Genomic DNA, 24,552 nt, shown 5'->3' on the forward strand with positions numbered 1-24,552 from the left:
ATTGTCTCTCAATAGGAGTATTTGTGGTACTGGATTCTAGTCTTAACCATTAGCAGATGACCTCAAACAATCAACCGTTCATTCTCAGTGAGTCACTCACTCATTTAATCAGAGTCTGTCATTCAGCAAACTGTTAAGTGCTTGCCAATATATGGGGTACTGTGTAAGGAACCAGAGAATCAAAAAAGATGTGAAAGTTAGTCCATATCCTTGGGGCACCTGGGTGGCTCAGATGGTTAACCGTCTGCCTTCGGCTAGGGTCATGGTCCTGGGTTCCTGGGATGGAGCCCTGCATGGGGCTCCCTGCTTGGCTGGGAGCCTGCTTCTCCCTCTGCCTCTACCCCTCCCCCTGCTTGTGCTCTCTCACTCTGTCAAATAAATAAATCTTTTAAAAAAATAAGGTTAGTCCTTATCCTTGAGGAGATTACATATTACTGAAAGAAATATGTGCCTGGGGTGCCTGGGTGGCTCAGTTGGTTAAGCGACTGCCTTCAGCTCAGGTCATTATCCCAGGGTTCTGGGATTGAGCCCCGCATCGGGCTCCCTGCTTAGCAGGGAGTCTGCTTCACCCTCGCCCTCTGCCTGCTACTCCACCTGCTTGTGCTGTCTCTCTCTCTCTGTCAAATAAAATAAATAAAAATTCTTTAAAAAAATGAAAGAAATAATATATTAAAAAGTTATAATAATAATAATGCCATTATTAAGCAGAGATAATGGTGTATGTTCATCATAGTTTTTTTTTTTTCTATTGGGAACACATAAATAGTACAGCCTTCCTTTTCCATGTCCTTACGTTTGGGGACATGTGACCTAGTTCTGGTCTGTTGGATGTGGGTATAAACCATGTAAGCTGGTGGCAGAGCAGGTCTCCAAAACATCCTGAAGCCTTCTCGTTCCCAGCCACGGCATCCATGGATGGCTGCCAGATCCACATTAGAGTTGCATGAGCAAGAAGTAAACCTTTATTTTTCTCCTGTTTACTAGTGAGAAAACAGAATCACAATGTAATGTACTAGATAATATTATTTCCAGTACTATGAACACACTGAGGGCAAGAATGTTGACTTATTCATTTATAGCTTTAGTATAGGAACTGGAGGAAGGAATATATTTGCCAAGTCAGGAAGGAGATTGTTATGGTAATTAGAACAGAGTCAAGGGAAATGATCTCTGTCATTTTTTTTTTTTATGATAAGAAATGTCTGAATATGACCATAGATGAAGGAAAGAAATCAATGGAGAGGGAGAGGATAAAGTTGTGGAAAGAAAGATCTTCAAGGGAGGGTAAAAGAATAAGGCCTGGAAGCCCTACTAAGAAGGTGGAAAAAGAGCTTCTTCCTTTTATTAGGTTGTATGGGAATAAGGAGGAATAAGTATTCAAGGGATGGCTTTTGGGGAGAGCTTGTTGTATTTAAGGCAAGGAAGGTGGAGAAATCATCAAGAGAAGAGATTAGGATGGAGATTTCAGGCATTGACAGAAAAAAATAGGATGTGTTGTCTCTCTCTATTGTACCAAATACTTTGTTGGAGCACTCACAGATACCTCATTTAATCTACTCAGTATTCTGCAAGGTAGTTATTGATACTGCTATTATTTCATAGATGAAGTGTCTGAGACTACTAAAGGTGAAGTAATTTATCAAGGTTGTACAGCTGGTTAAGTGGTAGGGCCAGGTTTCAGATCTGATCTGCCTGACTCCATGCTGGTCTACACTAGAGTAATGTGATGGGAAAGACCTAAGGAACTTAATCATGTCAGCTGTCTTAGAGAATTTAAATCAAGATGCCTGTCAGTGCCCTTCACGCCACACTGCCTATGTCCAGGGATAGCAATCTGTCTGTCAATGGATGTGCACTCAGTACCTCCACATAGACACTGAAAGAGTTTTAACAAGGTTTGAAGGTGGAACAAGTAAGCCAGTCAACTAATTGTTATAGAGAAGTCAGCTCACCAGTTTTTAATAATTTGGGTTCATGATATTAAGAGATTTGAATGGTTGTTTGTTTAGCTGTCACTCAGGTACAACCTCCCCGGTATTAAATCCAATCATGAAGGAATTAAAAAGTGTTATGAAACCTTCACTATGTGAACAGTTGTGTTGCCTTATCATTTTAAAAACTATGCTGATTCCTTCGAGGACATAAGCATATATTGCATGACAGTGAGAGATTTACAAGTCATGGACATGAGGCTGAATTAAAATTTTGGAAAACATTTATTATCTTGACTTATCAAAATAAGCTTCAGAGTCTAAAATTATAGGTCAAAGTTATATTTGTTCTAATAAGTTATATTTTCTAAATCTAAGCTATACATTACTTCACAGTAAATTTCAGGAATAACATTTAAGACTTTAGAATGGAATGAAATGAATATTGCTAGTGACATTTGCACCCATTCTGGGAAGCTGGAAGGATGATGATGGAAGAGGTTTGGTACAGATTTCCTGGAAGATGATTAGAACATCACAAAGAGCTCTGTTAAGCAATGGAGACTGATAATAGATTCTGAAGTAAAGTAAATGAACAGGATTTAAAACGGGCTTGGCTGATGGTCTCCTTCCTCTGCTTTGGGAACAGTCGATCTTCCTCCCAAAAGGTACTGCTTGCTCACTCCAGGTTATCAACCTTGATGAGATTCAGGTTAAAGTGGCCCATCTAGTCCAGAATTATGCCCTCCCACAGCTGCCCAATAAAGGGACCATTTCTGCTCCCAGGAACATAATTTTACCAGAAGAGTTCTCTGGGCAGGCAACCTGACTGAAAATGGGCAAAAAAGCCTTTGTACATTTTGTGGCTTAGATACAGGATCTGCATACCAATGGCAAGCTGTCCTTGAATCCTAAGCAATCTCTTAAAGAGATTTTCCCAGGTATTTTGGGAATTGTGCAGCTTCATTATAAAGAGGCAGAGAGCTATCCCTGTTTCAATATCTGCCTTCCTTTGTAGTCCAAGTCTTATTTTTTCAACTTCAGTCTTCCTGGAATTTGAGTTTTGATGCTTGCTTGGTTAAGTTCCCATTGACTGACTGAGATAGTGTTCTAGAAATGTGCTACATGCTTCAATCTTGCCTATTCTGAGCTTCATCTAGCCCTCTCAGGGTCTGTCTCATATGTCTCATTTAAAATCTCTGATTATTCAACATCACATATATGTATCAAGAACCCACCAGGTCTCTGTTAATCTCTGTAGGGCATCCTAGACATCTGAGTTAAATAGTCCTTTTAGAATTTTTATCAATAAGCTCATAATTAGAAATTAAATAAATCTGCTTTGAGAACTACAATTGATTAATATAATCTAATATACTTACTAACATTCTTATAAATCTTTTAAACACTTGTAATAATTGGTAGTATTATTTATTATTAACTTTATAGTATAGAGGAACGATACAGACTTGGAAATGTCTGGCCTTATCCTTGGCCACCAGGCTCCTACAGTCTATATTTTAGCCATGATGATCTCCTTTCAGTTCCTCAAACAGGCTGTACTTTCCCACCTCTAGTTTTTATTTCATCCCTTTTGGAGATTTGTTTCTCTGGAAAGACTTTCCTGACCTTCTATCTGTCTTTCAGATCTGGTTTTTTTTGTTCCCCTAATTTTTCATGACACCCCACACTGCTCACATCATAGACTTTATCACTGTGTATTGTGACTGTTTGATTTGTTTTCTGCCTCCCTCATGATCCATAAGCTCCACGAAAGCAGTAGCCACTTCATTTTTATTCTCTTCATTATGTCTCCTGTCACAGCTGATAACTACCATTGGTAAGTAGTCATTAAATATTGGGAGATTGGGTGAATGTATGAAATGACTTGTGTTTGACCTCAGGTCTCTCTAGCTGTTGACTCTGTTAATGATAGTTTCCTCATCTATAATAGTGTTGAAGATACCTTGCTGTGAGGGTTGTTGCTAGGATCCGATGAGATAGTGTAGGTGAAATTGCTTGCATTTCATAAAGATGTTAATTATCATGCAGTGTTCTTAATTGTATGTATATTCTGTTTGCAATGTTAATTTCTACTGCATTTTATGTGGTTTTAAAACTTGCTTGAGATGTTTTTCATGTGTAACTGTTTTTTTCTTCCCCAAGAAACTTATAAGCAATAGAAGGTTTCATTCATTTACTTTTCTTTGTAATGGTTCCTGTCACCCCAAGAAAGTTATGGAAAATTAAGGCAGAGATTTTGTGATTTATTAATTGGTTTCTTTTTATGATTTCCACATCAGCAAATGTTCAACCAAACCTCATTTTCATTCTAAGAAATTATATCTACTTACCAGTTGTTATTATAAATAAATAGAAAATTAGTACTTGCATTTATATCAAAATTAGATACTCTCATCCCAGATCCATTGATAATCCATCTCTGCTATGTGATCCAATAAAAAAAAATCAACAATGTAGATTACTTGATTTGAACAACGTAGGGGTTTTCATGTGCAGTAATAAAATGCATTCTTTAAAGATAAATGTGGAATTTATTTCTCAATAAGTATCTATTACTATTAATGATGTTGTGGAAAAGAGAACATACTGAGTTAATTATAAGTTTTGGCAATGGAGTGTAGGTTGGATCAGACCAAACTCCCACCATGAATAACCACAAAAGACAGATAAAATTCATAAAAGGAAAACCAAATCATAAACAACATCCCAGCTGTTTAAATGTAATATAGAACAAGTAGACAGAGAGCACTTGTGCAGTCAAGATTTTGGAGAGAAGGAAAAGACATTGAAGTAAACCTTTCAGCCCTAATGCCTTCTGTTATCAATTATTTGCCAGTTAATATTGAGGAATATAGAGGCAGGGCAGGAAATGGTGGCCTAGAGCTTGTGGCAAACTAGTTAGTCTGGGAAGATAATCACTGGAGTTCAATGCTATCAAGGCAACCAAGATTTGAAGAAAGGGAACTGTAGAGGAGTAAGCTCAACATTCCAGACAATCTCCTTTCAAGGAATGTACCAATTCTCAAGATGTGTATGTGAGGTGAGAGGTCAAGAAATAAGCAAAAGTACGGCTAATGGACTGAAACCTGTAAGCAGAGTTTTGTTGTCATTGTTGAAGTCTCATGTGCTGAGGAGGCATCTGACTTCAGGGCTGCCCAAGAAGGAGGACTCTTTTTTTAAAAAATTATTATTATTATGTTAATCACCATACATTACATCATTCGTTTTTGATGTAGTGTTCCATGATTCATTGTTTGCGTATAACACCCAGTGCTCCATACAGAACGTGCTGTCTTTAATACCAACCCATCCCCCTGCCCCTCTCCCCTCTGGAATGCTCAGTTTGTTTCTTAGAGTCCATAGTCTCTCATGGTTCATCTCCCCCTCCGATTTCCCCCCCTTCATTCTTCCCTTCCTGCTATCTTCTTCTTTTTCTTTTTTTTTTTTTTTAACATATAAGGTATTATTTGTTTCAGAGGTACAGGTCTGTGATTCAACAGTCTTATACAATTCACAGCGCTCACCATAGCACATACCCTCCCCAATATCTATCACCCAGCCACCCCATCCCTCCCACCCCCCACCACTCCAGCGACCCTCAGTTTGTTTCCTGAGATTAAGAATTCTTCATATCAGTGAGGTTCCTATGGCACATGTCTTTCTCTGATTGACTTATTTCACTCAGCATAATACCCTCCAGTTCCATCCACATCGTTGCAAATGGCAAGATTTCATTCCTTTTGATGGCTGCATAATATTCCATTGTATATATATACCACATCAAGAAGGAGGACTCTAATGAGCACCTCTATGAGCATTCAACAGAGATGTCTGAAACACTGGACCCTGGAATGTAAGGAAAAACAGTAAATAGAAGAGCCCTCACCAAATCTGAAATACCACTTTGAATCATCTCAAGCCCTGACTGGATCAAAGTAATCTACATGATCTATTTGATTTCCAGAAGAAAATTAAATCCTATCAGGTTGTAGTAACATAATCTATAATGTCTGAAGGTTTTACATAAAATGTCCCCATCTAAAATTGATAGGCATGTCAGAAAACAGGACGAAATGAGTGAAAGCCAAGTGAAAAAATACAGTAGAAATAAACTCATAAATGATCCAGATATTGGAATTACTTGATGATCTTTAAATAATGCTAATCAGTATGTTCATAAACTAGGAGAAATACTGAAACTACAGTCAGAAAGCTGGAAAATACAAAAAAGAATCAAATAAAAATTTTAGAACTTAAAATTATAATAACTGAAATTAAAAATTTAGTAGATAGATTTAAAACTGATTAGACATAGTAAAAGAAATGATTAGTGAACTGGAGAATAAGTTTATAGAAAATAACCATATTCAAGCATCAGGAAAAACTAAGGACAAATATGATGCAGTAAAAAGATCTAACATATCGGAGTCCCACAAAAGAAAAAGAGACATACCCAAATTTGAAGAGATAGTGGTTAAGAATTCTAAACCTGATAGGGGTACCTGGTGACTTAGTTAAGCGGCTAACTCTTGGTTTAGGTTTGGGTCATGGTGTTGGGTTGTGGGGTCCAGCCCTGCATCAGGTTCCACACTGATCAGCGTGGAGTCTTCTTGAGATTCTCTCCCTCTCCTTCTGCCCCTCCTCCCACTCGTACTCTCTCTCTCAAAGAAATAAAATCTTAAAAAAAAAAATTCTAAACCTGATATAAATGTCAAGACAGACTAAAAAAGCTCTACAAGTTCCACAGGGAACAAAATCAAAAGCACACCGGGCACAACATAAAACAACAAAAAAAGAAATTTTTAAAATCCAAAGAATTGGATTGGAATAAATTCCAATCCAAAGAATACAAAGACACATCATCAAAGGAACATAATAAGACTGAAAGAAGTTTTCTCAGAACAAATTATCAAAGCTTGAAGACAACAGAAATAAATAAACATGCTGACCCATAAACACATTTTTCAAAAATGAAGGTGAATAAAAGACAAATAACCCTGAGAAAATGTATCATTAGTAGGCATATTCTAAAAGAAATGCTTAAGGAAAATGATCCCCAAGGGAATCATGGCAATGCAGGAAGGAAGAACAATGGAAAATGTAAATATATGGGTAAATCTATATGAATATTTACTTTTTAAAACAGTTAAAACTGGTCTTATGTGGTTTCAAATACATGTAGAATTTAAATATATGAGAACTATAACACCAGTTTGGGAGAGGGGAAATGGGGTTAGGAAATGGTGAAAGTACAATTTAAGAAGACTCTAAATGGAGGATGCCTCCTGTGATCTCTAAGGTAAACACTAAAGAATAATATATAAACATAGGTCATTACCACGTTAATAGCAATTAAAAAATAAAAGAAGTACTTCATTAAAAGATGTAAGAAATTTTTAAAATAGGAAACATAAAACAGGTTAAGTAGAAAACAAATAGTAAAATGTAAGATAAAAACTCAAGTATAGCACTTGCAGCATTAAATGTAAATTGACTAAATAATGCAATTAAATGGCAAACTCTTCAGATTGGATTAAAAGACAAAACCAAGTATTAACTGCTTATAAGAGACAGATATTAATGTTACTCAGGACAAAGAAAACATTTGATAATGATAAAGTATCAATTATCGGGAAGATGCAACAAATTTCACATCTGTATCCAGACAGTGTTGCCTATTGCTTGCCTTTCCCTCCTGTCTTCTCTCTCTACATTTAGACATATAGACCAAGAATATGTATAAGACATGGAGCTACAAAGAAAAAAAGAAATACACAAATTCACTATTAGAGTGGGAGAGTTAGCATACTTTTTTCAGTAGGAAATATATAGACCACTGTCCCCAACAAAGTGTCAGATGAATATGAGATTTAAAATTTTAAAAACTGAATTTTAAAACTTGTCTTAAGTGACATATATGGAACATTGTACCTAAAATTGCAGAATATAGGGTCACCTGGCTGGTTAGTTGGTAGAGCACGTGACTCTTGGTCTCAGGGTTGTGAGTTCAAGCCCCACATTGGGTGTGAAACCTACTTAAAAACAACAACAAACCCTGCAGAATATACCTTTTTCAAGTGCCCCAAAACAAATTTCAACAGAGTTCAAAGAGTTTAAAATATAAATCCTAGAAAAATTGTTCAGAAAGAAAAGAAAAAAATTTAAATTACCAATATCAGGAGTGGTAAAAGGGGAGATTGCTATGGATCCTATAGAAATTTTTAAAATAAAAGGTATTTTGAACAACACCTTGCCAATAAATTTGACAATTTAGAGAAAGTAGACATATTCTTTGCAAAACATAACATACAAAAGTTGACATAAGAAATTTAAAGCCTGAATAATATCTATTAATGAAATTGAACCCATAATTAAGAACCTCCCAGAAAGAAAATTTTCAACCCAGAAAACTTTACTGGCAAATTACCCCAAACATTTAAGACATAAATCACACGAATCTTGTACAGATTCCTCCAGACAATAGAATAAAGACAAAACAATTCTCAGCTTATTTTCTAAGTCTAGTATAATTTTGATACCAATCTCTGACAAGAAAATTATAAGAAAATCAAATTACAAGGCAATATCAGGAACATAGATGAAAATATACTGAATCAAATATTAGCAGATAATATCTGCTGATATATTACCCAGGTGGTTTATTGTACAAGTGCAAGGTTGGTTTAACACATGAAAATTAATCAATGCCGATTACTATATTAAGAGACTAAACAAGGAGACCATGTTTCCCCTTTTTTAAATATACACATATATATAAACATCTAAATATGTATAAACAATTGGTAACATTTGTTACTCATTAATTACAAATAAGATTCTCAGAAAATTAAGAATAGAAAATATCTCATTCAATCTGGTAGAAGATATCTACAAACAGAAACTTCACATTCACTTAATGATAAAATATTAAAAGATTTTCCTGTGAGATCAGATATAAGACAAGGATATTTGCTACTATAACTTCTATTTAACATTTTAATAGAAATCCTGAACAGTAGAGTAAAGTAAGAAAAGGAAATCGAAGGTAAGGTAGAAAAAAGAAATGAAATACATTATCATTTTTAGTTATGATTACGTATGTAGACAATTCAAATAATTTATAGATAAATTATTTGAATTATATCAAAAACTAATGATGTACTATACCTTGGCTACTTGAGTTTAAATAAAAAATTATTAAGTGAATTTAGAAAGGTCAATGATATAAAATAAGCATTCAAAACTCAGTGATATTTCTAAATATTAATAACAAACTAAGATGAAGTTAAAAAATTTTAAATTATAAATTTAATTTTTTAAAATGGAAAATTTAAATACTAAAAACCTAGGAATAAATTTAATGGGAGCCATACAAGAACACAGAAGCCTTGAAACATTACTGAGAGAGGGGTGCCTGGGTGGCTCAGTTGGATAAGCGTCTGCGTTTAGCTTGGGTCATGATCCCAGGGTCCTGGGGTCAACCCCCTGTCAGGTTCCCTGCTCGGTGGGAAGTCTGCTTCTCCCTCTCCCCCCTGTCCACTCTCTCTTGCTCACGCCCTCTCTCTCTCTCAAATAAATAAATAAAATCTTAAAAAAAAACATTACTGAGAGAAATTAAAGACCTAAATATGTGGAATAATATGTTGTGTTCATGGATAAAATTGTTAAATGTTACAGTGATATCATTGTCTCCATATTAATCTCTAAATTCAATGCAATCCCAGTTAAAATTCCAGCAGTTTTTTTTAGAGGGAATGTAAAGTTGATCCTAAAGTTTTTATCAAAAAGCAAGGAATTGAGAATAGATAAGGTAACCTATGTGACCAAAGCTGGAAGATTTAGACTACTAGCTATCAAGTCTTATTAAGAATTATAAGAGGGGTGCCTGGGTGACTCAGTCAGTTAAGGATCTGACTCTTGATCTCAGATCAGTCTTGATCTCAGGGTCGTGAGTTCAAGCCCGGCATTGGGCAAAAGAGTTATAACAATGAAGAGTAGATACTGGCCCAAGGATAGACAAATAGGTGAATAAAACAGTAATTCAGAAACAGATCCATGCATAATTGGAAACTTGATTAAAACAAAATATTACTATAGCAGATAGTCTCATATATAGATAGTGCTGGACCAACTGGATATTCATGTGGAAAAAAAGAACTTGATTCCTATCTCAGACAAGCCACAAAAATCAAATTCAGGTGAAATTAAAAATAAAAACAATAAAGCTTCTAGAAGATAATATAGGAGGGGGAATATTTTTATGACAAAGATTTGCTAAAGATTTTATAAGCAGAAAGCAAGTAGCAATAACCATAAAAGTTTAATAAATTTGATTTAATTAAAATTAAGAACTCCTCTTTATAAAAATTACCTGAAGAGAAATGAAAGACAATTCACAGAAGATATTTGCAAAATGTAGTATATATAATAGGTGACTTACACGAATTACTTAATAAGTCTAACAAACCAATAAAAGAAAGAACAATTTAATTAATACATAAGAAACTCCCAAAGTTTCTTCCTAAAGGGGTATATATCCAAATGACCAATACCATTAAAAAAAAATCCTCAAATTTTTAGTCATCAGGGGATGATGACTTAAAATAAAGAAATACTACTACACATCTATCAGAACGGTAAAATTTAAAAATCTGGCAATACAAAGAATTGATGAGGATACAGAACACCTGGAACTTTTGTATACTGTTGGTGGGAATTTAAATTTATAAAACCACTTTGGAAAACTGATAGGACACTTAACCTATGACTCAGTTCTACTGCATTTGTTCCCAATATAAATGCTTATATATGTGCATCAGAAGACAGGTACCAGATTGTTTAGAGCACCACTGTTTGTAGTAGCCCCATACAACTCAAATGCCCATGAATGGGATGGATACATAAATTTGGATATATTTCCCCAAGGGAGCTATGCAACAGTGAAAATTACAGGGATACCATGGATAAATCTCACAAACTATTGAGTGAAAGAACTCAGACACCTAAGAGCACGTGTGTGTAGTGTACTTTGTATGATCGTATTTATTTGAAATTCAAAAACAGTGAAAACTAATCTTATGGTGATTATAATTAGATGAGCAGATTCCTTTGGAGTGGTAATTACTGGAATGTGGCACAAAGGAGATTCCTGGGATGCTGGTAATATTCCACAACTTGACCTGTGTGGTAGTTGGATGGGTGTGTTTCCTTCTGTAAAAATTCTTTGAGCTGTGTACTTAAGATTTGTGTACTTTCCTATATGTGTGTTACACATAAAAAACAAAAAAATAAGTAAGGTACACTCTAAAAAATTTATTTAATTAATTTATGGGAACAAGAAAGAAAGAGAGGAGGAGTAGAGGGGGAGGGAGATGGATAAGCAGACTCTGGACTGAGTGCAGAGCCTGACCTGGGGCTCAATCCCACGACCCTGAGATCATTACCCAAGATCACAGCCTTGAGATCACCACCTGAGGACCCCAGCTGAAATCAAGAGTCAGACGCCTAGCTGACTGAGCCACCCAGGTGCCCCAGTAGGGTACGTCTGGTTTCTTGCGTTAGCCATGCCTGCAGGGATAGTCTTGCCCTATTAATTCCCATTTGTAATGGAATCCAATTCCAAGGATAAGTCCACTGCACACTTTTTCACTAAGAAGTCTCTATAATTAGACACACAAAACGGGGGTGGCTTCAATTGAGCTTTGATGCACCAGACAAACTTTAAGATCAGCAGCACTGTGTTTTTCTCCCAGGCATAATTTTAGTGTTTTCTATAATGGAATAAAAATGGGGCTTATGAGCAAGTTCAGTTCACTTACAAGAAAATCAAGTTTCATTTTTGCATATCAATGTTGTGGCTTTAAATTTCAGACTTTCTATACTTGGTAAGGAAGAGAGGCCACAGAGGAAAATAAAGGGGGAAATATGGTTAATCTTTCTAAAAGTAAGTAATATAAATAGCTAATAAAAACAACACGGTCACTGCATTTTACACTCAGAGAGTAAGGAACTTGCCAGAGGTCACAGTAGGTGGTGGAATAGGGCTGCAAACCTGGGGAGCTGGGCAGCAGGCTATGTACTTAGGACTACCGTACCTTACTGCTTCTGGAAGAGCAAAAGGAGGGGGACAGGAAACAACAGCGTCAAGGGTAATTTTAAAAATATGAGGAGGACTGACATATTCGGAAATGGAAAGAAATTAGAGATGATGGGAAGTTGGGAAGAGGGATAGAGCATTAATGGGATTATATGCCCAGAAGGCAGGAAGAAAAAGAATTGGAAGCAGGTGAGAAGCAAAAGCACCTCTTCCCCAGGGACAGGAGGGAAAAAAAGAAGAAACGTGTGAAGACAAAAGTGGCTGGAGTGATGAGAAATCCTGCAAGGGCTTTTCTTACAAGGCTTCTGCTTTTACAATAAGGAGAGTGCAATGCTTTGAGAGTCAGGGAGAGTAAAGTGTGGGGTTGAGGATGACAGAGGGGTAGAACAGAGAAGTACCTGTCAGGGACAGGGAGGTGTGAAGTCCTTGTGTGAGAGTGTTTGGAGAACTGCATTTTTGTGGTATAAACTATTTTAAAAATCTGAAATATTCATAATTTACAATTTGAGATTAAGTTAAATGACTTAGTTGTGTGTGCCAAGACAAAAATGATATGCAGTCCACAGGTGTAGATGCACTTCAGTTTGTATAAGTTTAAGCAGCCATATGAAGATACTGCAAGTCTTCTATTGAATGAATAAGTTTTATTTTAGAAAACTTTTCAAACAAAAGAAATATGATAGTATCAAAGTTCATGCAGATGATTCTAAGTCAGAATCTCCTTCCATACATAATGAAACTAAGGAAGAGGAAGACCAACTAGAAATGCTTTCTTTAAACTAGAACATCTCACAATATAAGGATTGCAGTCTGTTTTCTTACCCCTACCAAAGAACAGCCTTCAAAAAGATTTCTTTAAAATTATAAGACAAGAGATAGGATTATTTGAAGATGAAAGAGGGAAATGTTTGAATTGATATAACACTATCTCCCCAGCATTCTATTTACAGGAAAAGAATCAGAATTTTTTTGTCAAAACTAAAATATTTCGCACAAAATAGTTGACATCTGAATGCATCCATGCTTGTTGCACTTTGTCTTTTAAGGTTGCATATTTTAAAACAGCTGAAATAATGTTTCATTTTAAGATTTTAGCTACTTGTTACATTAGCTTATGTTAGTGGTTAGCTTGCTATTTTTCAGTAAGACTTTTTTGTATTAATTGAATCATTTAATAGTTAAACCAGAATTTGAATGTATTTAATATTTTACATGCACATTTACATTTTTTCACTTTTAAATGATTTATTTTTCTTCAGTAAGAATTCTTTATCTCTTGGTATACTTACAATGACACAGCATGTTTTTTTCTCAAATAAAATTTTCTTTGGTTTTAATTTATCACTTTGGCTTTTCTCCCCCTTTTTTTCCTTTTTATTTGAGTATAGTTGACACGCAATGTTGCATTAATTTGAGGTGTACAATTTAGTTATTTAACAAGTTTATCTCTTATGCTATGTCCACCACAAGTATAGCTACCATCTGTCCCATTACGTCACTATTACAGTATCACTGACTGTATTTCTTATGCTTGCTTTTTATTCTGGTGACTTACTCATTCTGTAACTGGAAGCCTGTATCTTCCTGTTCCCTTCATCCATTTTTCCCAAACCCCCACCTTGCCCCTTTGGCAACCATCGGTTTGTTCTCTGTATTTATAGTTCTGATTTTGCTTTTGTTTTTTCTTTTTTTAAAAGATTCCTTTTATGAGTGAAATTATATGGTATTTATCATAGTTTGGTTTACTTCACTTGGCATAATACCCTCTGGGTCCATTCATGTTGTCTCAAGTGGCATGATCCCATCCTTTTTTTATGGCTGTATAATATTATATAATGTAATGTTTTATATGTAATATATATGTACACATATATATGTAACATTTCCATATTCATTCATCTGTTGATGGGCACTTAGATTGTTTCCATGTCTTGGCTATTGTAACTAATGCTGCAATAAATATAGGGCTGCATTTATCTTTTCAAATTAGTGTTTTTGTTTTCCTTGAGTAAATACCCAATAGTGGAATTACTAGGTCATATGGTATTTCTATTTTTAATTTTTTGAGGAATCTTTATGCTTTACAGTGGCTGTACCAGTTTGCATTCCCACCAACAGTACATGAGGTTTGCTTTTTCTCCACATCCTCGACATTTGTTGCTTCTGTTTTTGATTTTAGCCATTCTAATATCTCATTGTACTTTTGATTTGCATATCTTTGATGAGGATTGATGTTGAGCATCTTTTTATTTGTTAGTTGGCCATCTGGATGTCTTCTTCAGAAAAATGTCTGTTTGGGTCCTCTGCCCATATTTAATTGGATTGTTTGATTTTTTGGTGTTGCCTTGTATGAATTTTTTATATATTTTAGATATTAACCCCTATCAGATAAATCATTTGCATATATCTTCTCCCATTCAGTAGGTTGCCTTTTAGTTTTGTTGACTATTTGCTTCCCACTGCAGAAGCTTTTTATTTTGGTGTAGTCCTAGTAGTTTATTTTTGCTTTTGTTTTCCTTGCCTGAGGAGGAAAATATTGCTGTGGCTGATGTCAGAGAAGTCACTGCCTGTATTCTCTTCTAGGATTTTTTGGTTTTACATTGCAAATTTAGGTCTTTAATCCATTTTGAGTTTATTTTTTGTGTATGGTGTTAGAAAGTGGTTCAGTTTCATTCTTTTACGTGTAGGTATCCAGTTTTCTTAGCACCCCTTATTGAAAAGACTATCTTGAGCACTGGGTGTTAATATGCAAGTAATGAATTGTTGAACACTACATCAAAAACTGATGATGTACTATATGTTGGCTAACTGAACATAATAAAAAAAGAAAAGACTGTCTTTTCCCCATTGTATATTCTTGCCTCCAGTGTCATAGCTTAATTGACCATATATATGTTGGTTTATTTCTTGGGTCTCTACTCTGTTCCACTGATCTGTGTGTTTATTTTTGTGTCGGTATCATACTATTTTGATAACTATAATTTTGAGGTATATTTTGAAATATGGAATTGTGATACCTCCAGCTTTGTTCTTTCTCAGGATTTCTTTTGTTATTCAGGGTCTGAATATATCAGTTATGTTTATCTGGTCCAATATGTCATTGAAAGACTGTTTCCTTATTGATTTTCTGTCTTGATGACCTATCTATTGATGTAAGTGGAGTGTTAAATTCCCCTACTATTATTGTATTACCATTTATTTCTCTCTTTATGTCCATTAATATTTGCTTATGTATTTAGGTGCTTAATGTTGGGTGCATAGATATTTACAATTGTTATATCCTCTTGTTGGATTGAGCCCTCTATCATTATATAATGCCCTTCATTGTCTCTTGTTACAGTCTTTGTTTTAAAGTCTATTTTGTCTGATTGTTACCCTGGCTTTTTTTTTTTTTTCACTTCCATTTGCATGGTAAATCTGTTTCCATCCCTTCACTTTCAGTCTGTATGCTTCTTTAGGTCTGACATGAGTCTTTTGCAGGCAGCATGGAGATGGGTCTTATTATTATTTTTTAATCCATTCTGCCACTCTCTGTCTTTTGATTGGAACATTTAGGCCATTTACATTCAAAGTAATTATTGATAGGTATGTACTTATTGCCATTTAAAAATTTTGTTTTCTGCTTTTTTTTGTAGTTCTTTGTTTCTTTCTTCTTCTCTTGCTCTTTCTTAGTGATTTAAGAGTATCGCTAGTGTTTTGGTTGGCTTTATTTTTTTGTGTATCTATCATAGGTTTTGGGTTTGTGGTTACCATGAGGTTCATATATAACATCCTAAGTAATAGCAGTCTATATTCTATATTGATTTGATGGTCATTTAAGTTGAAACATGTTCCTAAAAAGAAAAAAAGAAAAAAAAACAGTGAAAGAAAAAAGGTTTATTTTCCCTTTTTTCTCCTCTTCCCTTTTCCACATTTTATGTAGATGTTGTCATATTTTGTGTCTTTTTATTTATATTTTTATTATGTCTAATTATGGTTATTTCTTTTCCACTTAAGGAAATCCCTTCAACATTTCTTGTAGTGCTGGTTTAATGGTGATGAACTCCTTTATCTTTTGTTTGTCTGGGTAACTCTTTATCTCTCCTTTAAATCTGAATGATAACTTTGCTAGGTATTCTTTATTGTAGGTCTTTTCCTTTTAGTACTTTAAATATATCATGCCACTCTTTTCTGCCCTGCATAGTTTCTGCTGAAAAATCAGCAGGTAGTCCTGTAGGTTTTCCCTTGTAAGTATCTTTTTGTTTCTTTCTTGCTGCTTTCAGGATTCTCTCATTATCTTTAACCTTTGACATTTTAATTATTATGTGCCATGGTGTGGACCTCCTTGGATTCTTCTTGTTTGGAATTGGAACTCTGTGTGTTTCTTGGACTTGGGTGTCTATGTTCCTCCTTAGGTTAGGGTTCTATTTAAAATATATTAGATTTTTAGTTTCATTGGTTTTTAAAAAATATGAACTCTGAATACTTTAAAAATAAAATACTGATATTAGTATAATATTTCAGAACTATAATTAATAAATACTGAAATGCCAGTTTATCATTTTCCTGCAGTAATGTAGTCAGAGTAATTGGAGAGACTAGCATTAAAATGACTGATCATTAATTTCCATTTCTGCTTGGCATTAATTAAAGCCAAAGTCATCTAATAAAGTGAGGCCAGAGGGAGGGTCATTGAAGCTGAATCTCGTTAAAACACACTATTATCTTTTCAACTGGTGAATCAGCCAAGAGTCAGTTGGAGGAAAGAGGAACACCTCGGCTACTTAAAGTGAAAAGTTTGCTACAGAGAATTAGATGCTTAAAAAATTATGGCAAAGGTTGAAGGAATGTACAGTAGACTGAGTCTCTCTGAAAGACTCCTGGAATAAAATAGGTAACTGACCTGCCATTGAAGCAGCTGTCCTCTACTCCAGTCAGGAAGTTGGAGGATCGGGAGGGGCCATTAGAACTGGTGAGTTCAAGAGCAATCTGCTGTAGTTGCAGTCCAGAGTCAGGAAGCTTCTGTACCTATTTCTTCAAATGCCTCTTGACCACAACAAAGTTGGCAGCTGGATGCTGGAACATGGATTCCATTTGCTACCAGTACTAGAACAACTGTCTTTCAACACCCAAAAAGAACATGACTGGACATTGCCATGCCATTGTGGAAAACCATACATCTTCATATCTTTGCTTGCTAGAAGCAACCTCCAAAGCACCAGGAACATGTCCTCTGTCTGTCTCACTTCTGCTTCCAAATCTTACATAATGGATCTAAGTGGCAGAACCACTTCCAGAACTTAGCTGTGAGAAATCTTGCTCTTAGTTTTCTACTGTCTATAGTTCAATAAGACACAACTCACAAGAAATACAGTTGAGCAAACCAGTCCATCATACCCATTACAACTGGATGTTAAAACTATACCGTAGTGAACAACATGTTCAATGTTACTTTTCATGATAGAAGATTACAAAGAGACCTATGTCCACTTATATGAGGTACTTAAAGTGATCAAACTCCTAGAAACAGAAAGTTGAATGTGGTTGCCAGGGACTAGGGGGAAGGGAAAATGGGGAGTTTTTCAATGGTACAGAGTTTCAATCATACAGGTCAGTTCTAGAGACCTGCTGTACAACATTGTAAGTATAGTTAATACTGTAATGTGCACTTAAAAATTGTTAAGAGGGTAAATTCATGAGTGTTTTTTTCTTAACACAATAGAAAAGTAACAAAATTTAAAAAGAGATAGAAAGAGACCTATGTACTTTAGGGACTTTGCAGTTGCCTCCAAATTCTGGGCATGATGATCATTATTTATACTGAATCATACTTGAAATGGTGCATATCAGCTATCATCACCTGAAACTCAAATGCCAAATGTTTTGGATTTAGCTTGTGTAATGTTAAGGATAAAATAATCTAAAAGCATTATCTGCCTACAAAAGGCAATATTTAGTTCCCTCAGAATTTTTTAAAGATAAATAATTGCTCTCAAACTAAATTAGAACCGCTTCCCTAGAAGCTCTGGTTGGAAAAAATGTTCTGAGTGTTGGTACCATAAATATTTTTCTTAAGTGTTTCTGCTTATACAAAATTTAAAAGACCTTTGATGATATTTCCAGACTAAATCACCCCAATAGAACAGATATAGCATAGAACTTTTAAGCCACTTGCAAGATCACTATTTCACTGTGAAGTTTGTCATCCTGTTTTTGTGTTTTACAAACATGTTTGAAAATGTAAATTACACAAGGAGTAGTGGCTGGATATAGCAGAAGGGCCGTATTTGTCTCTGGATTTAGATACTAATTTTTTGTGTAAAATTGCCAAGTATTTTAAGCACAAAATTAAGAAGTTTATGGAGATTGCAAATGGCCATGGTAATTATAATCTGCAGTCAGCTCCAGTAAATCCAAAAATCCCTCTAAGATTCATATCAAGAATTGTTTCAGTGTTTTGTGGGTTTGTTGTTTGTAGGCATGTGTGATAACATTGATTTTTGGAAGGAGAACAGGGATAAAAAATTTTTTTAATAAATATCAAGGAATTGAATGAATCTGATGTTTGCAAAGCTTACATAAATTTCTTAGGATTATTTGTTCTCAATTTGTGAATGACTTCTTTTTTTTTTAAGATTTTGTTTATTTATTTGACAGAGAGAGACACAGCAAGAGAGGGAACACAAGCAGGGGGAGTGGGAGAGGGAGAAGCAGGCTTCCCGCTGAGCAGGGAGCCCAATGTGGGGCTCGATCCCAGGACCCTGGGATCAAAGAGAATTTGTCTGAATTACAGGCCAACTCTTGGAAGGAAAATTAAAAAATCAGTCCATGGTATGATATCCAGATATCTGGATGTTTGATATGGTTGGTGAGCTCTGTGCCAGGACTGTGGGTGGCAGCAGAAGTTAAGGAGGAAGAGAAGAGCCAGGACTAAGAGAACTGAAGGGAAACCATGGAAGGAGGACTAGGAGAGAGGGAGCAGACCAGACTACACACAGGTAGTTCCCGGGATATGGAGGTCCAAGATGAGAGGTGGGGCATATGTTGGGCTGAAGGTCAGAGCAAGGCCAGTTTAGACAGCCTATTGTTAGGTTTTGGCTTTGCTGAAATGCAGGCTCAGTACCTCTAATGTTATCAAGAATGCACCAAGGATTTTCACACCTTTTAAACAAATGATAAGTCAAGAAACTAGTTTCATTAGCTTTGTCCTGTATTACCGAAGAGTCTTCCTATTTTCCTGACCCTTAGCTCAAAGATCAGCCTTTTGCCCAGGGTCACCTCTGTGACATGATTAAGAGCATCCAGAGACATCCAGGGATAGTCACACACATAGAGATCTAATCTTTATTTTCAAATTAAAAATCTCCTTGGAGGAGTGGCAAACTAAGTCCTAACGGTTTACTGTTAGGATAATGCTAGCCTTATAGAATGAATTAAGGAATATTCTCTTTGCTTCTGTCTTCTGGAAGAGACTATGAAGGATTTGTATCATTTTTTCCTGAAATATTTGGTAGAATTTATCAGATCATCTGGACCTCATATTTTCTTTTTTTGGAAGGTTATTAATTATTGATTCAATTTCTTTAACAAATATAGACCTATTCAGATAGTCTATTTCTCCTTGTGTGAATTTTGAAATCGTAAACCGATTTCAAGGAATCAGTTTGCTTCATCTAAGTTATTAAATTTGTGGCATAGAGTTGTTCACTGTATTTCTTTATAATATTATATATTCCTTTTTAAAAGGTTTTATTGCAAAATAATTAACAAACATAATTGTATGTATTTAAAGTGCATATTTTTAATGTCTTGGAATCTGTAGTGATGACCCCTCTTTAATTTCTGATACTGGCAATTTGCATCTATCTGTCTTTTCTTTTCTTTCTTTCCTTTTCTCTTTCTTTCTTTTCTTTAGTCTGCCTACAGGCTTATTATTTTTATTGATTTTTTTTTTTGGAAGAATCAGCTTTTGGTTTTATTGATTTTTCTCTGTTGTTTTCCTGTTTTTAACTCATTGATTTCTGCTCTAATTTTTATTATTTCTTCTGCTGGTTTAAGATTAAATTGTTCTTTTTATCTAGTTTCCTAAGGTGGAAACTTAGATGATTGATTTTAGAGCCTTCTTTCCTAATATATGTATCCAATGTTATCAGTTCCCTCTAAGCACTGCTTTCATTGCATCCCACAAATTTGGAGAAGTTATATTTTCATTTTCATTTGGTTAAAATATTTTAAAATTTTTTCTTGAGACTTCTTTGCCCTATTCTAGTTAAAATTCTAAACTTTAAAATTTAATATTCCTAATCTCTCTTTTCTGTTTTTTTCCCCCTCCATTACTTGCAGTCTTCTAATATACCATATATTTCTTTATTATGCATTTTTGATGTCTCTCTTTGTGTTGGAATATAGATCCCACAAGGACAGAGTTCAGGGAACATTGTTGCTTTTATTTAATGATGTAGTTGAAGTACCTGGATCTGAGCCAGGTACACAGTGGACACAATACATATCTATGATTGAAGTAAGAGGGATTTTATAAAAAATTTGACTCATAGAGTGGGAAAGGGAAAGAAATAGTTTTTAGCTTCGGATGCTGGAATTCTTTTTTAAAAGATTTTATTTACTTGAGAGAGAGAGTCAGTGGGAGGGAGAGGGAGAGAGAACCTGAAGCAGATTCTATGCTGAGCGCAGAGCCTGATGTGGGGCTTGATCCCACAACTGCAAGATCATGACCTGAGCTGAAACCAAGAGTCGGTCACTTAACTGACTGAGCCACCCAGGTGCCCTTGGAATTTTTTAGTAAAAAATTTTTGCAATCAATGAATCACTGAACATTACATCAAAAATTAATGATGTACTACTATATGTAGGCTAATTGAATTTAAATTAAAAAAAAAGAAAATTTTTTGCTTTTGAACTCTAAATGGATTTTTGACAAATTAAACTGTATATGATATTTGAGTAAAGATTTTGTGCCCATTTGATCTCATCTGATCAGAACAGCATATGCTTTTAATATAGTGAACTGGACTATTTTTATATCTCTAAAGTCTAACTGATTGCAAATTCTGGCAACTCTGAGTCAGAGATCTATGATTTCCTGTTAAACTATAAAGTTATCTACTCTCTGTATCACAGCACAGAAATCATATTTTCATGTCTGTAAAGAAAGAAAGAATTTATATAATGTGATTGATTAAGGTATTAGTCATCTTTGGACACACACAGAAAAAGTGACATGAATTTTGTCAGATGTTATTTTAGCCAAATCACTTAGGATATGGGATGCCTGACTGACAGGCATTAATGACCAGAATTGGGAAGCAGAGGCTTATGCTTCATAAAAGTTAATCTATAGCAACCATTTTGTTTTATTTTTCTGTCACAAAACACCACTTAATAGAAGAATATGCTTCAGTGGGTATCCAGGAAATATTCATTATCACCAAAGGTGCTTATTTAAGACATTGCACTGATGATATTGATAAAGTTTTTCCTGGTTATTTACAGGCATGCATTTAAATAGAAATTTCATTACCTGAAAAATACCAGAATATCTTACACTTTCATACTACTTGCTCAACTTTTCTCTTAACTTCCATCTTGCCTTGCTCCAGGCAAAGAGGACTGTCAGAATGTTGAAGATAGGACTTTATAGCATGTCCATCATGGGTATGGTCATGGGAAGGATATGAGCTAACATATATGAGTAGAATTCCTGTGCTATTGGTCATTACTCTCCTGTTGAACAGCTCAATTTCCAACTCTCTTGCCCTTGGATGGGCAGGGGCTATGATATAGAAGTCTGAAAACCGCATACCTCTACTTCTAAGACTACTTTACAGGCTAGCTTTTAGTTGGGTCTTGCAATGGGAGGTATGAATGAAAAACTGGAAGTTGGAAAGAAGGGGAAATCCTCCCCCTCTTCCCACCTCCCCCTCCTTCCACTCCCCATCTCCTCCTCCCTGTCTTCCCCGTCCCTTCCCCTCTCTTCCCTCCTCCTCCCCCCCCCCCCCCCCTCCTCCTTTTAATTCCCTGCTTCTGGTGCTGCTCAGGCAACAGCTGCAGCCGCCTGGAGAGTGTGGCTCTCCACAGTACGGCAGGCTGCTGGATTCCTCTTCAGCTGTGGTTGTGCAATTTCAACTGCAGTGGCAGTATGTCAGTACCTCTGAAGTTCATACCAGATTTTGGTTTAGAAGCAATAGCAGCATCCTGATCTTTAAGTAACTCCTTTCTCCTTTTTGCTCTTCCATCCCCTCAAATACCCTTTAAAAAAAGGTTTTTATTTGTTTTAGAGAGAGCACAAGCAGAGGGAGAGAGACAGGCAGACTCTGTGCTGAGTGTGGAGCCCAATGGTGGGGCTTGATCTCAGAATCCCAAGATCATGACGTGAGCTGAAATCAAGATTTAGGATGCTCAACTGACTCAGGCACCCCCCCCCCAATACCTTTATAACAAACTCCCTTCACTAAATCTTTTTTCTGTTTGATAAATCTAAAGCGAGTTTTGTTTTCTGACTAGTTTAGATATAATACATAGTATCAGTTGTGATCCTAGAAAACAAAACCTCAAGGATGGAATCTGTTATTGACTAGATGGTGCTTGACCATGAAATAACCTCAAATGACAAAGGAAAATGAAATACTCAGAATCTGTAACTTGTAGTGGCCTGGGATAAATTGTTTCTTAAAGGCAGAACTTCAGGAAGATGACTGTCTATGGTGACCAGCTTAGAAGTGATGATGACAAGGATTCTAGGGTTTGCTGGCTGCTTCTGACTTCACCGGAGAGTTATAGAAAGAAAATAAAAAGCTCAGTATTTTAAACTCTCAGCTCCATGTTTAGAGAACCAGAGATCTTTACTGATAGCTCAGAAAGAATCTTCTATTTCTTGTAGCATATAAACTTAGGACTGATGCATCTGGGAATCAGACCCCAAATTTGTCCTGTGGGCTGCACAAGTGCAATGTAATTAGAATTCACTACTTCCCCAACTGTCTTACCGTTGGGGTGTTGGTTGGTAAGGAAGGGGACCTGAGAACTAGAATGGGAATGGGGACATTTGAGAGTGTTCAGATGAGCCTAAGAAACCTGAATCCCTAAAACCACCTGAAAACCCTTTGTTTTCAGAAGCAGCTCCTCCTCCCTTATCAGAAATCTACCTTTTCCTCTCCTGAACAGCCAGCAGTTACCCCCCCCGCAGGACTCGGCTGCTTTTTTTCCCTCATGATCTGTCCTTAACACTGACCTTTAAGTAGAAACAGATCCCAGAATGTTTCAAAGGATGAACATTAAAAAAAAAAAATGATAGCATTTTGTCATCTTATGTTGGAAAAAACTAGAGTATATTGTGGTAATGGCTTTGCAGTGGATAGCTCAAAAGAGCTGAATTTAATGGACCCTCTTGTTCAGTGGGGATGATGGGAACCCAAATGGCTGAGGCAGAGGCCATATAACAGTGCTTAACTGCTAGGTATATTTGCATGTGGGGCTACAGTGGCAATCAGTTTCAGCTTGCTGAGATTCTTGGAAATTGCTAATCTTTTTTTTTTTTTTTGAGAGCAAGCAAGAGAGAGCTTGCATGTGCTTGTGAATGGAGGGGGGAGGGGCAGAGGGAGAGGGAAAGAGAGAATCTTAAGCAGGCTCCATGCCCAGTGTGCAGCCTGATGGAGGCTCAATCTCACAACCCTGAGACCATGACCTGAGCCAAAACCAAGAGTTGGATGCTTAACTGATTGAGCCACCCAGGTTCCCCCCACCCCTTTTTTTCTTTTTTTGAGAGAGGGAGAGAGAGAGGGCAATTGCTAATTTTAAAAAAAGTCCGTAATATATAAAATATATGTATTTTTAAAGATTTGTTTATATATTTGTTTATTTAGAGAGAGAGCACACACGTGAGTGGGGGGAGAGGCAGAGGGAGAGAGAGAGAATCTCAAGCAGACTCCACGCTGAGTGCAGAGTGTGACTTGGGGCTTGATCTCATGACCCTGAGATCATGACCTGAGCCCAAACCAAGAGTTGGATGATTAACCGACTAAGCCACCCAGGCACCCCAAAGTATAAAATATATTGGCAGCCTACCTTATAATTGATAAAACTCTAGGACTAGGGAGAAAATACTGGTTTGAGTCTGCACAAAGAAAGTTGTGTTCTGTCCCTCAGTTTCTAGGCATGAGGCAGTTCAAAGACTCAGGCTTACGTAAATGAAGGGAAAATTGGGTATCCTTGAAGAAATTCCCTGGGACACTGTAATAAGTAAATAATGTAAATCTTCTTCAAATCCTTCCCCAAAGGAATCTGACTCCATCTGCCAAGATGCCTGTGTACTGAGGAAAGGCAAATACCCAGATTTTATAGCATTATAGATCAATGGCTCTGAATTGCTAATCCCTGGTGATGTCAAAAACCAGTAAAAATGTATGGTATTTGGGGCTGATTAGATCTCACAGTGGGTCCAATAGACCCATGAAACCATGTTATTGTGCTTTTCACAGTTTTCACATGCTTAGTTGAAATGACATT

The sequence above is a fragment of the Callorhinus ursinus genome, unplaced genomic scaffold (assembly GCF_003265705.2).
Source record: "Callorhinus ursinus isolate GAN/ISIS: 27379988/994484 unplaced genomic scaffold, GSC_fseal_2.0 scaffold13, whole genome shotgun sequence".
Taxonomy (NCBI): domain Eukaryota; kingdom Metazoa; phylum Chordata; class Mammalia; order Carnivora; family Otariidae; genus Callorhinus; species Callorhinus ursinus.